Source organism: Canis lupus, chromosome 22 (assembly GCF_011100685.1).
Source record: "Canis lupus familiaris isolate Mischka breed German Shepherd chromosome 22, alternate assembly UU_Cfam_GSD_1.0, whole genome shotgun sequence".
Lineage (NCBI taxonomy): Eukaryota > Metazoa > Chordata > Mammalia > Carnivora > Canidae > Canis > Canis lupus.
Window position 1 is genome coordinate 39,547,085 of NC_049243.1, and position 15,354 is coordinate 39,562,438.

The window sequence follows — 15,354 nt, forward strand, 5'->3', positions numbered from 1 at the left end:
AGAGAGAGAAAGAAAACACACATGCACAAGTGGGAGAAGGGGCAGAGGGAGAGGGAGAAAAAGATCTCAAGCAGAGATTCTACACCAAGCAAGGAGCCTGTCTTGGGACTCAATCTCAGGACCCTGAGATCCTGACCTGAGCAGAAATCAAGAGTTGGACTCTTAATTGACTGAGCCACCCCAGCGCCCCAAGACTCCTTTTGGACTTCTGATACCTAGAACTGTAAGAGATTAAGTTCCTAAATTTGTGTTGGTTTGTTACAGCAGCTATAGGAAATAAATACATATAGAAATATTATTTAACTTCTATTTTCTGATATTATATATTAATCTTTTTTTAAAAGATTTTATTTATTTATTCATAGAGACAGAGAGAGAGAGAAGGCGCAGAGACACAGGCTCCATGCAGGGAGCCCGATGTGGGACTCGATCCAGTATCCCCAGGATCACGCCCTGGGCTGCAGGCGGCGCTAAACCACTGCGCCGGGGCTGCCCTATATTAGATAGCCTTAAGTTAATTCAAGGTCCAATTATTTTATTATCATTTAAAGGAGATGGGTTTGAGAACTAAAGCAAGCTGTAAAAAATAAGGAGGAGCATTTATATTTAACTGGTACTATTGTCCAACACCAATATGCTGCTGCAAGTACCAAAATTTGGAGGTAACTTAATGGAACTATTTGTTAGAACAGTTACCCAGTGCATTGAAGAATTAGTCGAGATTTTATTTTTTTAAGATTTTATTTATTTATTCATGAGAGATACAGAGAGAAAGAGGCAGAGACATGGGCAGAAGGAGAAGCAGGTTCCATGTAGGAAGCCCAATGCGGGACTCTATCTGGGGACCCCAGGGTCATGCCCTGAGACAAGGGCAGGTGCTCAACTGCTGAGCCACCCAGGCATCCAGAATTAGTTGAGATCTTAAAATAAAACTTGTACTTACTAGAAGAGATCCAAAAAGGATCCTAGAAACTACAGACCATATAATGTAAATTTTGGCTGGGATAACTTCAAGAATATATAAAATAATTTAATAGAAACATAATATTTGGTAGAAGTTCAACATAACTTCATAAAAATAAATTTGTTTTAATAAAATAGAGTCACTTTAAAAGGTTAACATGTATACATTTGAATTCCGGGGTGATAATATAATTTCAATTCAAAATCCTGTTTTTGCAATGTTTCTAAAACCTAGCTCACTAGTAGAGAGTGACTCTATAAGTGAGAAAATGGCATTTCCTTTAATGTATTTTCTTTCCAAAATAGAAATCTCACAGTAAGGAATCAAATAGAGGTTTTTGGAAGATATGGAGTAGTCTACTTTTTGTGGAGTTGGTGAGAACACTATTTGAAAGACTACTAGAGCATCTATAATAAGAGGTATACAAAGGATCTTCACATTGGAAGACAAATACTCTGTGGTGAAACACCAAATCAGTAAGTGAAAATGAAGAAAAAAATAAAAAGCAGAGTAAAATTCTACCAGGCAATACCTGAAGTGTCAGGAAAAACATAAATTTAAAAATTTTTTTTTTATTTTATTTATTCATGATAGGCACACAGTGAGAGAGAGAGAGAGAGAGAGAGAGATAGAGAGGCAGAGACACAGGCTCCATGCACCGGGAGTCCGACGTGGGACTCGATCCCGGGTTTCCAGGATCACGCCCTGGGCCAAAGGCAGGCGCTAAACTGCTGCGCCACCCAGGGATCCCCAGGAGCAACTTAAATTAAGTAAACTCTTTTTACTGTAACTGAATTATTAATTAAACTGATTTGAGAAACATATAAGGAAAACAGTGTCTCAGATATATAAAACCCATTTATAAGTGGAAAGAAATTTTTAAAACAATTAGAGAAGTTAAATGTCCAAAACAAACAGAATCAACAGAATCAAACCAGTCAAATCTGAAGATAGTGCCTTATCATCATGCATACGTACACAAAATAAGTCAGAAAAAAAAGGGTCCTGTGTTTATTAGGAAGAATAGATGTATTTCAATTTACAATCTATACCCCATTACCTTCTTATTTAATTTACTGTGGTTTGTCGTTACATTTCTGCCTTATTGGTAAGTGATTTTGAGATATATATGTCCTTTACATGTCAAATTCATATCATTATATAGTGAGAGTTGCTTCTTGAAAAGATTACATGACAAAATACCTCATCAATCCTCTTTAAAAATTAGGCATTAACTCAAACTTGAAAGGGTTAAAAAAAGAAGGAAGAAAATTAGAAAAGTTTGTGCCAGAGGAGCTTCTTGACAAGCCTCTCAATCATCTTCAATTTCTCTGTGGAATCATATTAAAAATAAGATCTCCAAAAATCAAGAAGGGTGATTTGTATTAGGTAAAAGTTTTGTTAATAAGGTTGTCATCTATTTAATACCTTCAAACAATTGTCAGAAATTGGTGCAAATTATTCTGGGGTATGAAGGCGCAATTTAGGAATTTAACATCATCCTTAGTGCACCATAAAATCCTAGCAGTAGTGCCTTCTTTAATTTTTAAAGTATATTTGTAACATATAATGAAAAGGTATATTTTTAATTACTCTGCGTGGTTTAGAGAATAGCAACTAAACAGAGATTCTAATCTCAAAATCTCTAGTGAGGATCTTAAGAGTCTATCAATACATCAACACAACTTATAATAATAATAATTATTGTTTCAATATCTATATTTCTTGTCTTTATTAAATAGTACTGTGTTTTTATGAAAGTGCAAGCAAATAAATTTGAAAACATTTAAACTACTTTTGAACATAAGTACTAATTTAGTTAATAATTATTGAGTGTTTGCCAAGTGCCAAACACCATTCTAAGCATTTAAATTCACTATACAGATGTAACTACTAAATAAGAATACAACCCAATAACAAAAAGAGCTATTATTATCCTCATTTACCATTAAACAACTTGGAGACAGTAAATCATTCAAATTCACAAAGAAATTAATTGGCAAAGCCAATGCTGAAACCCACATCTGCCTGTCCCAAATGTTCTGTTTTTAAATACTTCATTATATTGATGTCAAATTTTATCTTACATTTTTATCATCTTGCCTAAATGACTGTTTACTTTAAATTGCTACCTTTCTGAAACATAAAATTCCATTTTATATAGATGAAAGCAATAGAATTGATGAATTGCCAATGAAGATTATGCCAAAAAATATTTTCTCCCCCAAGAGGGTATAAATTTATACTTCTCTTCCCTGTGTCATCAGAGTTTTCTTTGTGATCAAGGGCATAAAGTAGAAGTAGTCTGTCTCATGCTATATTGAAGTTGTACTTCTATGTATGGCCATCAAACAATGGAAATTTAACTACAATGGAGATGAAACCCAAGATTTTAATTATTTAACATTATGCGTTAGTCTATAGGGACATTTTTTAGTACAGATATTCACTATAAATGAAGAGATAAAAAGTTCTTTCCAAGATAGTCTAATCTGATTGTACTTGAATTAATCATAAAATGCATGCATTTTAAGATACTCAAAAAGTTATCTGATTACTTATTATAACAAGGACAAGGTGCATGAGGTATACACAGAGCACCATCATTCATGTGTCCTCATCTTCTATATGGTACCACTATATTCCTTGATAATATTTTTGAAATGCCAGAAAGAAAACTACTGAGAAGTTGCATATTTTCTATTCAGATAGCTTTATGGTGGAAAGTTTCATACAGTTCAAAGCTCTTAAAATCTGAACTTCTTCAAATAAGCATATTTTATTCAAGACTATAAGGTTGGCTGAAAACATAAAAAAGTCAGATATTTTTAGTGATTTAAATATTCATGATTTAAAATTAAATGTTCAGCTTAATTGCTTTTTACTCCATAGGGATTTTAGTAATCTGTACATTGCTTAGTACATTTCTGCATCACATAAGACAGTCATAAAAACAAGAACATGAATACATCTTGGTCTTATATACCCAAATAATTCCCAATCTTGCTAGAAAGTATTTGTGTCTCTAAACAGGCAATGAATTGTCAAAAAAAAAAAAAAATGAAGTTTCCCTGAATCTGTTAGAGAACCATAATACCGAAGGTTTCCAAACGTTTACATTTTATCTTGAATGTTTGATTTGAACCACATTCTGAAAGAAAGAAGTTTCATAATTTACTACCTGCTGTTAGGTAATTGTGGTTTTCTTTTTTTTTTTTTTAAACTTCAAGAGATTTTCTTTGTTTTAAATATCATTGTCTACTTCGTGTGGCTTTCCTCTTAGCCAGTTTTTAAGCTACGGGAATTTACATGAAGTATTTATATATTCTGTCATTACTCGTCTGTCTCTTCCCACACCTGTCACTTGTCTGATTAGGTGAACAGATGACTTTGTCTTCTTCATTACCTTCTAGAACACCGTCAAACTCTCCTAGAATAACCGAGTGGGCTTGCATCAGGCTGAACCGTGTACTGTTCTGCACTTAGCTGCTCTCCGGGAGTTTTATCTTTTACCACCCATTTTCATTTTCTGGTTCTCTGTATAGTGTCTATTCTTTCTATGAAGACATTACTAACTCTCTGCAAGTGTCTCTGGTCTTGATAATTTAAAACCCTTATTCTTTTCTTCTAAAATTGAAATGTTGAAACAGAAAAAAGTAAGACTCTCTTGGAAAACAATATCCTATCTTTAATTCACATGAGAAAAGGAAAGAGAAAGAGAGAATGCAGGGCAGAGAAATTTTTTCTAGAGTTTGAAACAAGAACAAAGGAACAAGGACCTCATTTATATCTATATCCATGTATTACGGATCCTTGTTACATATATATATATATATATATATATATATATATATATATATATAATATACAGCTTCTTAAAAATAATGCAAGTTAAAACATCAAAACATAAGCAATACACTATCTGCTCTAATTAGAAGCAAATTTATATCTACTCATACTCTTTTGTTTTTCAGATTCTTCCCACTCATCTCTTCTAATGATTGTTTTTCATTTTACAATGTGATAGTTTCTGTCTTCCTGGTATATTTTATTTTACCATAAACTGAGTTTCATTTAAAAACTACTTTTCCAAACCTTAACAATGTAGTTAAATAACATTTCAAACAGAGTCACAAGAGCAGACCAACCAGAATTTAGAATTTATCATAAATCTCTGGCACAATTTCATATCTAACTTTGCTGCTATCATTACAAGTAATAACTTGTAAATCACAGTAAAAAAAGTTTAACAAGTAATATTCTTCAAATAGATTTCTAGATCAAATACAAATATATAAAATTTTAATATGTACTTAGCAATATGTAATATGTATACATTGAGATAAGTACATATACATATATATGTACTTAGAAATACATATATTTGTTATACAACAAATTATTTCAAAACTAGAAATCTTTTTTTTTTTAATTTTTATTTATTTATGATAGTCACAGAGAGAGAGAGGCAGAGACACAGGCAGAGGAAGAAGCAGGCTCCATGCACCGGAAGCCCGACGTGGGACTCGATCCCGGGTCTCCAGGATCGCGCCCTGGGCCAAAGGCAGGCGCCAAACCGCTGAGCCACCCAGGGATCCCAAAAACTAGAAATCTTTTTAATGATTTTATCATTTTATTGAATTAAGTGATCAAAACTATAAATCTGTATTTAAATATTTTATTAATTTTATATGTAATATGAGATTATGAAAAATAATTTATGTAACTAAAATTTATAATCTTATGAATATTCTCCATAGAAATAGATTATAGAGATAATCATTCCATTATAGAGATAATTATACCATAATTAATATTTGACAAACTTTATTGAATTCCTGTATGAGAGAAATCAGTATTTGACCAGATTTAGAAATACATGTGCTTTAAAATTTATGTCATATTCAGGGCACCTGGAGGGCTCAATTAGGCTAAACCTTTAACTCTGGATTTTGGCTCAGGTCATGACCTAAGGATTCTGTCTCCCTCTCCCTGTGCCCTCTCCACCTCCCCCAATCTCAGCTTGCACAAGCACTCTCTCTCAAAAAAAAACATTAAAATTTATATCATATTCATATGTGTACCAAGAGCTTTCCTAGAGCAGTTAACTAAACTATCATTATTAGTCATGCTTTGCAGTTAAACAAACATGACTTTCACCTTGAAGGCTTGCAATCAACTGGAGAAATACTTTTATATTAATTCTTTCATAGCCCTGACTGTCTTCCCTGAGCTTCCATGACATACATCACCAGATTATGCATGAACTAAATGTTTTTTGGCATAAGGTCAATTGCCAAGGGATTTGGCAATGATTATATTTTTTCCTTCCAAAGAAAGAAGAAATAGAATACAAATAAGAAGGGAAAGAAGATGGAATGCTGATAAGTTTCAGTAGTATGAGAACACATGATTGATACGGCCATCGGTATAGTAACAGATGGCTAAAGTGCATATTAGAAATCTATGGGAATCAGCAATACATGATGCTGAGCACGCTTAAGCTAACGATGTTTGGCATTGGGGTCAATTGCTTCTATGGATTCCTTAGTTTAATATGTTGCTATTTCATCCTCAGAGTTATGGATGTTTATGTCAGAAGCCCAACTGATGTGGGAGAGACCAGAACTATCAGGTGCTGGAGTGGCCAATTAATGCAACAATGTAGAACAGTTAAGACTTTAATTCTACAGGGGTATAAACAGCAACCTAAACCCAGAGGTAGCCCCAACTCCCCATGTTCCGTTTTTCAACACAGAATGGCATCTAGGTTGACGGTCACGTGGATCAGCATGAACGGAGGGATCATCCCACTGTTGAGGTAGTCCTGAACAGAAGGCTTCAGCAGTTTTATGGATTTTGGAGTGGGGGAAGTGGTGTGGTCAAGGGAAGAGCTAGGAGTAGAAGAGTACTGAGGCAGAGTGAAGGAGAATGTCTTCAAGAATTTCCCCTTTCTTCCACAAGGAGGCAACAACAGAGGTTCCTGAAGAGGACTTCTCCCCAAGGCCTTAGATAAAGAAACCTAGAAATGAAGGCCCAGGGGCTGGGAAGGCAAAGCCACCCTGAGCCCAAGTCCTTGGTTACAGGACCCCTCAGCAACTGCAGGGCATCCTACTCTAGTCTGGTGTGGGCAGGGTAGCTTTCTTCCTTATAAGTACCAGTAGCTGGCCCTGAGGACCTGAGGAATCAACACAGTTTTTTTTTTTTTTTAATTATTATTATTATTCATGAAAGATGCAGAGAGAGAGAGAGACAGAGACAGAGACAGAGACAGAGACACAGGCAGAGGGAGAAGCAGGCTCCATGCAGGGAGCTCGACATGGGACTTGATCCCGGGACTCCAGAACTACGCCCTGGGGCGGAAGGCAGGCGCTAAACCGCTGAGCCACCCAGGGATCCCCACAACACAGGTTTTATCCAGTAGCCTGACTCCTCAGTTTGCATTATGATACCCACTTCAGTGGTTATGAAAATCATGTGCGGAGTGATTGTTAGTGCTATAGAAGGCTGTGGTTGCCAACCTGCTCCAGAGGCTTCTACAAATAACACTTAAGAAGAATGGGCAGGGGGCACTTGGGTGGCTCAGTCGTTTAGCATCTGCCTTTGGCTCAGGTCGTGATCCCATATCCTGGGATCAAATCCCGCCTCAGGCTCCGCACAGAGAGCCTGCTTCTCCCTCTGTCTCTCTCTCTCTCTCTCATGAATAAATAAAATATTTTTTTAAAGAAGTATGGGTCAGGATTCAATCCTTACAGATAAAAGAGGGCAACTGAATAGAAAGATAAAGGTATCAACCAACTGGCATATTTTTATGTTCCTGGATGCATGGGCCTGTCTTTAAATATACTTGAAAATCTAGGACCATCAGGAATTACTACATATTGCCTATCATTCTTGAAAAAAAAAGATGAGAGAAGGAGGAGGGAAGGGAAACACATCAAGGGGAGTGAAAACAGAAGGTAATATTAAAATAGGAAGGTAATATTAAGATTGTGTAATAAATTACTATATATTAAGAGAGGACAAAAACAAAAAGCCAGGATACACTGCTATATTAGGTCATAATTTAAGGATTGATAATAGTGTGAAGAGTCTACTATACTAATAAAAATAAATTTCAAGCAAGTGTCCCCGAATGCATGGAAAGGAGTATAGAATTGTTTTTCTTCTCCCTTTTATAGTAACTTTGTGAGATCCATGGGAAATTCATTAAATAACAAGTTCAATTGTTTATCTCTCCTGCTCAGGCTCTTGGTCATCATATAGTTGAGTGGTAGTTGGAGGATCATTCATCCAGACATAAGAATCCCACAGAATGAGAACAATTGTAAATGCTTATTATATATATGTTTATAAATATGTATCCTGGTTCCTGTAGCCCCACTCATGGGATGACTTAAAAAAAAAAGAAACAGGGGAGCTTCTGGTGGCTGCTGGAGGGATGTGGATTCTAGGAAAAAGGAGCCAACAAGGCTTCCAGGACATCCTTTGAGTTCATCCAATGCAAATTTGGATAAAATGATAAATTCTATTTTGAGGGGGTGGGGGTTTATGGAAATCATGTATAACAGTGAGTGGAATTGAATCCTGCTTTGGAGAACATTGCCCACCTGCATCCCACTGTTGCCTAACTGAATGACTCAAGATTGGAAAGTGGCTTGCCATCCCCCAGGGGAATCTCTACCAACAGGTGTTATTAAGTTACAGAAGAAAACACAATTAGAAATGAAATGAGCCTGAGGGATTGTTTTCAAATGTTTCCACAGAATACAGGGTAAAATATGAATTAATTTATATCATGTTTATATTAATCAGAACAATACATTTAGCCTCATCTTGACTCTAACATAAATACTTAAAAATATTTAAAATAATCTTTTATGAGATCATTTAAATGGTTTTAAAAGATTACTGTATATCATATTTAGTTTGACAGGTGTTTCATGCCATGAAAGTGTATCTCTATGTAATGGTCTGAAAGGCGACTATTCCATCATTTTTACTTTTTGTCAGATCAGCATTATGAATAACTCCAAGAGATGAATGCTGAGATTTCATAAACTTATATACTTAGACACCCTTAAGTACTCTTTCCAAGAGTCTCAATCCTGTTCACCATCTCCATGGAAATGAGTATCTGCTTGCATGCAGACATTCCCTAGGTTTAGTTCAAAACAGAGCGTGTAATATAGTTTTGTATTTTCTCCTTCTGTGTTGCTTTCTTTTTGTATTCTATATGAAGCAAAGCTCGAGTACATCAGCTGTGATGTAAAAATGTGAAACAGGTTATATATACTAGTCAGTGGCTTGAATGTTTTTGAAAAAATTACTTGTACAATATATAGAGAGCTTTCTAAAGTGTAAGATATATAAAATATGGAAAATTATCTGCAATTATATTACAGAAATTAGCAGTTTGTGGACTCAAAAAATCCAGGAGTAGTTCTAAATCTGAGTAAAACAGATGCAGCAGCTATACCAGAATAAATTTCAAATTGGTGAATGACCTAAGTTTTAAACGTAAAATCACTAAAATAACAGAGAGAAGTAAGTATTGCTTTAATTTTTCTAAGCATAACTCGTAAAGCAAATAGCATGAGATAAGCTATACACAAATAAAATATATTTCTATGTATCTGAGAAGTGGTAAACTAAATTTAAAACTGGCTCATAGGGGGCAGCCTGGGTGGCTCAGCGGTTTAGCGCCGCCTTCGGCCCAGGGTGAGATCCTGGAGACCCAGGATCGAGTCCCACGTCAGGCTCCTTGTATGGAGCCTGCTTTCTCCCTCTGCCTGTGTCTCTGCCTCTCTCTCTCTCTCTCTCTCTCTCTGTCTCTCTCTCTGTCTCTATGAATAAAAAAAAAAAAAAGCAGCTCATAAAACATTTGATTGAAGGGGCACCCAAGTGTCTCAACTGGTTGAGCATCTGACTTGGTTTTGGCTCAGTCATGATCTCATGGTCATGGGATCAAGCCCTGCTTGAGACTCCCTCCATCTGCCCTTTTCCCTGCCTCTGTGTGTGCTCTCTCTCTCTCATAAATAAAGTCAAAACCCCGCTTGATTACAACATATATTAAAGATAAAATATGTGTTTCCTTGATGCAAAGAATTTCTTCAAATCAGTGAAAAGTGAGCCTACCAGTAATAAAACACATAAATTATATGAATAAGCTATTCCTAAAAAATAGCTGAAACAATTTTAAACTTAATTCTTTAAAAAAAGTAAAATAAACAATATAGACATTATTTCTTCTTTCTATTACAGTACCAGATATTAAATGCTGGGTGCAGTTCAGTAAAGGACTATGTTCATGTACAGGCATTGAAACATGAATACCAATATGAACAAAGTAGTCTGCAGTCATATACGTATAACTTTAAGAACATATGTGAAAATATAAAGTGTTGAGAAAAGCTTAATTTTAAAGAGCTTCTAATCTTTAAGTTAATTACTATAGCAAAGAAATACAAGTATCTTGAACAAATTTGAAGTAATTTGTTAAATAATGGTATTTCAGAATAATGAGACTTTAAAAGTGATGTAGCAGGTTAATTCTCTTTACATGGGGTACATTAAGTTATTTTACATGTATTTTGAGTGATAAACATTACAAGACATTATGACACATTTTAATCAATAAATATGATTCACACCAAATGTTATTAGTATTTTTATGCATAGTAAATTTATACTATTTTGATTTTTCAATTTGTTTTAGTTTGTCTACATGTTTTCCTTTTAAAACAAAATGTATTTAATTTCAAACAACAGCAAAAGTAATTAGTGTATTTTTATAAATATTTTCAAATGTGTTAAATAAAAAGTAATTGAACTGCTCTTTTAAAATCAAATAGTATCAGAGAGCTAATTGTTCAAAGTATGTGACAGAAGAAACATTACACTTATATTTTACTTTTTACTGTAGTCATTTGATAATCATTAAATATGATGGGAAATGGATAACACATAAAAACTCAATGCACTAATTACAATCAGCATATGTATGCAACTATTACAAAGAACACACATGCTATTACTCTTAAATTGGAAAATGTTGAAGATGAGTCTACCATAAGCATTGATCTTGTAGCTAGGACAATTTTCCTCACATAAATAATTATGGATATTGGCTGTTCTTGAAAGCTAGTTATCAAAGTGACACAGGCTTTGAGGATACAAGCGAGAGGGAAAAATAAAATGCCTGTTAAGAAAATTATAATCACATATAATTAAAGAAGATAGATTATTGAGTTTACTGAAATACATAAAATGGAATAGTGTGATTTCAATACATTTTATTGAAATTCAACTATTCTCCATTAGTGCAAGATAAACATTGAGACATTGTAACAACATCAGTTTTTAGGTCACTTACTATTTCTTGAATTTTGATTAGGAAATTGTGTGCAACTGTCTTTTAAAAGAATCAAAAAAGTAGAATAATTTAAATGTTCATTTAAGAAAAACACCACCTTGCATACTAAAACCTTAAATTATGTCTTTATGTACAGTACTTCTGGTCTACTTGTCATGATTAGAAATATTTCAAATAAAATATTTACTCATTCATTTACTCACTTATAACAAATCTTTGTGCTTTAGAAAATATAAAAATTTCTTCTCTGGCTATATACCCTGATGCAAATGCATCATTCTCTATCTGATTGCTGAGTGCACACAAATCTAAGCTGGCCAGGAGAATTCCCATTTTACACCTGTTGAAATATTCTGGACCTTATAATTTATCAGTCACATATTTTCTTTTTTTTAATTGTATCAGTATCAATGGTGCATTGAAATAAGCCATGCTGGTTTGATAGAATTCCACCTTGTAAAACTAGTTTCTTCCATGGTCTTTTCCAGTAGTCCTACTTTAAAACTTAGTTACATCCGTAAAATTACTTGAGGCATCAATTCTCTTCCTACATGACCCATTTTTAACATGTGGCCAATACTTGTCTTTGACATATGTCCTGTTGGGTCGCTCACTGGTCAAAGTGTGGACATGTGGAAAGAAAAATACATTTTTGGTAATAGTTTTATTTATTAAATGTATTATTAGTAATCAATATAAAATGAAGCCATTTTAGACATAAATGTTTTATAATATTTTCTTTTTAAAACCTGTTAGATTTTTTAAACTTCCTGGTTGATAATAAATCACACAGATAACACAGCTCTTACCATCATCATAAAAACATTGACTTCTTATTATAAACTAAACTTCTTAAAGTTTGGTGTTAATAAAAATTTCTCATAAATTGGTAACTACTCCTCAAAAATTAAATATCAAAATTTCCTTAACTGTATTATCAAGCTATGTAAAGTTATTGGCATAATGTGATATGTAATTAAAACTAAAAAAATATTTATGCAAATATTTCTAATCTTTAAACATTTAAAACAAAACTTGTTTTATCATAACTTTTTATATTACTGAGCAAATACACTAAATATTTTGTGTTGTATTTTCTTTTGTGTGATGTTTGAAAATGTACTAAGCTTGCTATCTATTTAAATGTAAAGACACTTATGTACAGGAATTGAGTTAAGAGATCTGATTCTTTCAATTGAGTTGTTATATAAAAATGTATTTACTAAACTTGTTTTCCTTAATTTATCCTTTCATCATTTGTTGCAAATGAGCAGTGAGGTGATTAAAAGATTGGTAGCAAAGACAAGAAAGAAGACAGGTTCTGATTATAACAAAAGAATCTTTTTTTACATTTTCAGGGGGACTTTGCTATAAATATCAAATTCCTTCTAGAAGTAAATGATAGAGCAATGTAGAAAAGCAACTTGGATGAGTTCTTATGACCTCTAACTAGCTGTAGACAGCTAATTCAAACTGGAAAGAATTAAAGAGAAGCAAGATATAACCTTCAAATCTTGAAACTAGAAAACCGATGCCTGGGAAAATCTGGAATTGATGATAATCCGATACGTGGGATGCATACCTAATATATTTGTCAGAGATTAATCTAGGATATTTAGAAAAAAGTGCAAAAGCCTGACTGTGAGTGCGGAAGTAACAAGAGATGGAAAACGATAGCATCATTTTGCAAGAATTTAAACTTCTGGAATGACTTCAAGGAAAGCAAAATTAGCACAGTTTTACAGCAATCAGGCATAGTTTAGCAAAAGAAAATTTTCCCATGGCAAGATCTGCATCTGAGTAAAATGAATATTAGTAAGATATTACATTTCCTATTATTTTTGTTACTAAGTTGCTATTGTCATCTTCCTCCTTTTGGAAAAGCATTGAAAGTAGAACATCTGCTTTTGATTAAATTGGTGTACCAGTATTTCTGTACAAATCCCAATCATAATTAAAGGTTGCTATTCCTATCTTCTCAAAAGATGTTTTGAAAATTACATCTCACTTAGAAAAATTACTTTCCTTTTTATCTAATAGTTATACTTCTTTCTGTTTCTCAAAAATAAAATAAAATAAAATAAAATGACCCATTCTGCAAAGGTTAAAGCCATTGTTCTGAATACTCTTTAGCACATGACAGATTTTTTTTTTTTTTTGTGATAGTTGTCTTGGTAAATTTAGCTAATAAATGAGTCTTCTAGACAACTTTTATATGCTTTCCTTATATGCTTTCCTTCGTGAAATTTATCAAACTGCAACCTAATTCAAGAACTCAGTTCTTTGATTTGTGTTTAATAGTACAAGGCAGGACTCTGTTTAATTTAAAAGAAAATGAGATTAAAAATTAAAAAGCTTTTTGCATTTTTAGATGTTTCAAATGTAAGTATGGATACAACTAAATGCCTTTCTACTTTTTTCTCAAACTTGTGCATTTTCTATGACCTCGTCCCCCTCTTCTGTACCTGTACTTAATAATGCTGAGAAATATTCTAAAAGAATCTGATTACTTGTCACACATCTGAAACAAATGGCTTGATCTCCCCACCTCTGATTCTCACTGTCATCTGAAACTCAAAGTGTACGAGATGAAATACAAGTTCAAACCTTTTCTTCCTACATTCCCCATTTCAGAAATCAACTCCTCTACTGTCTAGTCATTAAACAAGAACCTCATGAGTCACTCTTAATAAATCAAATCCTCATTGTCTCTAGGCCTTCTTTAGTTAAGAAGCTCATCAATTCTTGGCTAGTCTATTTCAATAATCAGCTAACTATTCTCAAGATAATATATCTAGAAAACAAACTTAATTATCTCTTTACTCAGATTAAAGATCTTCAGTGGAAAATTATATTAATTTTTCTCCTTATATATACTAGACAATTTCCATTAATGCTTCATACTTAGCTCAAATAGTACCATTCAATTAAATGATTCCTGAGTCATCCTTAAAAACCAATCACTACCTCATCAGGGAATGTGCATACATTACTGTCATTATACTTAAAATGTAGTTATACAGTTGCATTTTCCCTACTAATATATAGAACACTGTTGCATAACTACCTACCCTACCAGCATATGAGGACGGGTCTAAAATATAAGCACTTGTGAAATCAGATGGCAGTTAGGAAGCACCATTGATCTGTGGAAAACATACAATATAGTTTCAGGTCTGTTAATAACTTAAAGCAAAGTGTAAGCATCAGAGAATTTCCTTGGAAATTTCAAGGAGAAGCAACTCCTATTACCAAAACTCAGGCAGAGTTGAAGAAAATGAATCAAACTTAACTGTAAAAGAAGAAAACCAGAGAAGGGACAATTTCATCCTAGGGAAATTTGTGATGCTGGAATAGGGTCCTGGTAGGGAAAGAGAAGGGCTTTGAGATTTAGAATGGAGATCTGTGTATATGTACTCAAAAACTTTGACTCCATAGTTGCTCTTAATCTCTGGTTCTTCAGAAATGGCCCATTGCACCTTTCTTCACTTGAAGACTATGGAGAGGCTTCAAATGAGACAGCTACTTTAAAAGACAATATGTTTTCTCTTCATGATATGTCCCCATTTTCTCTGTCATAATTAAGGTCACATTGCAATATTATCAGACTTAGTAGGTTCTAGGCCTACTAATGGAGGAAAGGAATTATATACAAAATGGCTTTAATACCCTCCAAATAATAGCAATAACGACAACAGTGACAACAAAGAGAGGGGATTGCTTTGGGAAGCTTGCAAAAGCAACCGTTCCAATTAAATGAAGAAGAGATGCAAGACCTTCAGTCACACATCCTGAAGAAAGGGATCAGAAAGCTGACAGAACTGAGTGTGCTAGAATGAGTTCCCTATAGAAGACAAGAAACACACAGTGACCACATTTACCAAGGGCAAAGAGACTATTCCATTTACCAAGGCAATAGGGAAACCACTGTTGAAAGATCAGTAATGAATATCCTCTGTAGACCTGTACAGGTGGTAGGAGAATTTAGACAACCAGGCTCCTGTTAACAAAGATG

The 15,354-nt window shown here is 33.9% G+C and overlaps 1 long non-coding RNA gene across 1 annotated transcript; it reads left to right on the forward strand.

Annotated features, from left to right (window-relative positions):
• The first annotated feature begins 374 nt into the window (after window positions 1-374).
• LOC111091675 lies at window positions 375-13,372 on the forward strand. The gene is made up of 3 exons (XR_005376449.1): window positions 375-1,440; window positions 9,370-9,511; window positions 12,698-13,372. It is a non-coding gene; the product is annotated as an uncharacterized LOC111091675 (long non-coding RNA).
• Window positions 13,373-15,354: the final 1,982 nt, after the last annotated feature.